This window comes from Octopus bimaculoides, chromosome 1, assembly GCF_046866305.1.
Source record: "Octopus bimaculoides isolate indiv1 chromosome 1, ASM4686630v1, whole genome shotgun sequence".
NCBI classification, from domain to species: Eukaryota; Metazoa; Mollusca; class Cephalopoda; order Octopoda; family Octopodidae; genus Octopus; species Octopus bimaculoides.
The window spans coordinates 92,203,708-92,207,291 of NC_142928.1; the positions used below are offsets into that span (position 1 = coordinate 92,203,708).

Genomic DNA, 3,584 nt, shown 5'->3' on the forward strand with positions numbered 1-3,584 from the left:
CTTTCAGCAATTTGCTACCCATATATGTTATGTGTGTGTGTATATATATATATATATATATATATACAGAGAGAGAGAGAGAGAGAGAGAGAGAGAGAGAGAGGGAGTGAGTGAAAGAGAGAGATTCAGTTACCGGTATGTTTCCAAAATCGGTGCTGGTGCAGTAGTGAGGTGGCCAGGCCATACTTGTTTTATACTACATACATCATATATGTATATATACAGTGTGTATATTTACACACACACACACACACACACACACACACACACACACACACACACACACACACACACACACATACACACACACGAACACAGACACCAGCACAGACACGGACACACACACGTGCACACTTATATACGTGAAAATATTGGAACATAAAAGTACGGGCCTACTTCTTTCTGTTGTTGACCTGAGATTTTATTTTTTTTGTCATCATGTGAATATATGTATATCATGTCACTGATAAAAATATTATATAATAAAAAAGCAACAACACAAAAATCGAAACAATCAGCTTTAAATAAATGATTCAATAAATATATAAGTAAATTACGATGTGTGTGTCTCCTCGCAGATCGTTGCAACGTAGCGAATCCCTTTGCTGAACAAATTACAGGCAGCGCTAACTATATCGAATTTGTTTACGTTCAGCTTTGCCATTCCTACATCAACATTGCTAGGTGTAACATCTTAAACACGCGTATCATGTGAAAGTGTATCTGTTTAGAATATCAATAAGTGTTTCAGTCTCTTAATTTTGTTTACTTTTTAGCTTTGACTCTTCTTTTTCTTTGTTTATTGTGTGTCTTTTTAATGCCTTTAAATTAGCCTGTTCAGGATTGTAAACTATTAACTGGAGAAGCTACAACAAAGCGCCGCACAAGAACGAACGATAAACATACAAGCAGGCATACACGCTCTCTTTCTTTTCCCTCTCTCACTCTTACTCTCACTCACTCACTCTCGCTCTCTCTATGTCTCTTTCACTCCCACGCACACGTACATTTATTCACAAACACGCGCACATGCATTCCTAAGCAATCGCACACACACACGTACACATCATTTGCCGAAATACACAAACAAGCAAGCATATACGAATACATAACTATATCTATCTATATATGTGCGTGTGAGTATACGTTTAAGAACTATCCACCTATCTATATAATATCTGTATCTCTCTATATATTTATATGTATATATAATCCTCCTATACAGGCACGCATAGAACACACACACACACACACACACATACACACACATGCACGTATAAATTCTATCACACTAACAAAAACATGCGTTCGATGTGCACGCGGTGTGGTGCAAACAAGTTACTTGGAGGAGAGAAATTACAATGAAAGGTATTTCCCTACTTTTTAACTTTTTCTATGCAAATCATTTAAGCGTTTATCAACTTACTGTCCTTGTTTCCATGTTAATTTCTTGCTTTCTTCCTACTATTACAAACCCCATCCTCTAAATTTATTTATCTTAATTTTCCAGTTAATTCATTCAGGTTTTTAACTACTTAGGCCTGTTCATAGTTTGTATAACTTAAATCGACGAAACAAAGAGTTGCAGTACACATTTATTTTTTTATTAGAGAAATTTAACTATTCACTCCATATTGAGTCCTTTAACCGTTGAACGTTTGTTGGCATATATCAATTAATATATCTAGCATTTACACATACATTCATGCATGAAGACATACAATAACACTTAGATATTCATAGATATGTGCTTATATATATATATATATATATATATATATATATATATATATATATATATATATATATATATGAATACTTATATATTTGTATATTAGACTGTATCACACACACACCACACATGTATATATATATATATATATATATATATATATGTATATATGTATACAAATATATATACATTATAATAATGGATATATATATATGTATATATATATGTATATATGTATATGTACATATACATGTGTATATACATATATATATATTTCTATGTGTATCTCTCAATATATATCTGCGTGTATCTCTCTCTCTCTCTTTCTATATTTCTATATTTCTAATATGTAGATATAAGTGCGTATGTATATATAAGTGCGCGCACGCACATGCAGAGAGAGTGACAGACAGACAGACAGACAGACACACACACACAGCTGCACACAACCACTTCACGCGCGCACACACATACACACTCAAATATATGCAATACATATATCATATCGAGGGAGGTAGAAGTGATTACCTTCGTATGATAAAAATTATAGTATATATATTGTTATTATTCTGCAGGCAGAATCGTTAGCACGCCGGGTGTTATGTTCTGAGTTCAAATTCCGTTGACTTTGGCTTTCATCCTTTCGGGGTTGATAAATCAAGTACCAGTGAAACATTGAGGTTGATATAATCGAATTGTCCTCACCCCGAAAATTCAGGCCATGTGCCTTTAGCAGAAAGGATTATTATTAACATTATGAAGGCAGCGTGCTGGCGGGATGTTTAGCACGGCAAAATACTTGGCGGCATTAATCCATCTGTACGTTCTCATTTCAAATCACTCCGAGGTCCACTTTGCTCTTCATTCATTCGGGGGTCGGTAAGATAGGTACCAATTGAATATTGGGATCGATGTAACTGACTTACCCTCTCTCCCGAAATGACTGGCCTTGTGCTAAAGTCAGAAGCCATCATTAAATTGGCGAGCTGGCAGAAGCGTTTGTAAGTCAGGCAATTCGTCTGTCTCCACGCTCTGAGTTCAAATTCCGACGAGATCGATTTGGCGTTTCATCATTTCGGGGTCGGTAAAATAAGCACCAGCTGAGTACTGGGGTCGATGCAATCAACTAGTCTCCCTGAAATGCAAAGCCTTATGTCTATAGTAGAAAGGATAATTTTTATCATAATTATTACAAAGTGAACAGGCAGAATTCTTAGCACTATGCACAAAAATGTTTCGCTGTAATTCTTGCGTCTTTATGTTCTGTGTTCAAATCCCGCCGAGGCCGTATTTGTTTTTTATCCTTTAGTGGTCTATGAAATAAGTACCAATTGAGCACTGGAGTCGATTTAATCAACGAGCCCTATCTTCTAAAATTTCAAGCCTTGTACCTATAGTATAAGTTATTATTAAGCTGGTGTACTACCTGAAGTGTTACCTCATCCGACAAAACGTTTAGTAGCATTTTTTGAGGGTTTTTACGTTCCGAGTTCGAATTCCGCCCAGCTCAACTTAATCTTTCATCCTTTTATGGATTGATAAAATACGTACCGTTCATGTACTGGGATCCACGTAATCATCTTCCTCTTGCTCTCAAAATTTCTAGCCATGTATCAAAATTATAAACTTTATTATTATAATAAAAACTTTGTTATTCTGCAGCATATATTGTTTTCAAAGTTTGGTACAATGCCAGCAATTGCGTGGGAGGGAGCAAATCGATTACACCGACACTAGCGCTCAACTGGTACTTATTTTATAGACTCCGAAAGGATGAAAGGAAACTTCAACACTGGCGGAATTTGAACTCAGAACATAAAGATGGACAAATTGTGCCGTAAATATACTTCCC

The 3,584-nt window shown here is 35.6% G+C and overlaps 1 protein-coding gene across 1 annotated transcript in view; it reads left to right on the forward strand.

Moving 5' to 3' along the window:
* Positions 1–643: 643 nt before the first annotated feature.
* The window catches only part of LOC106874534 (corticotropin-releasing hormone receptor 2), a 392,683-nt gene continuing 389,742 nt past the window's right edge, over positions 644–3,584 (forward strand). Inside the window, exon 1 of the mRNA XM_089353968.1 lies at positions 644–1,368. The gene's annotated coding sequence lies outside the window, so the exon portion shown is untranslated. The remainder of the gene's footprint in view (positions 1,369–3,584) is intronic.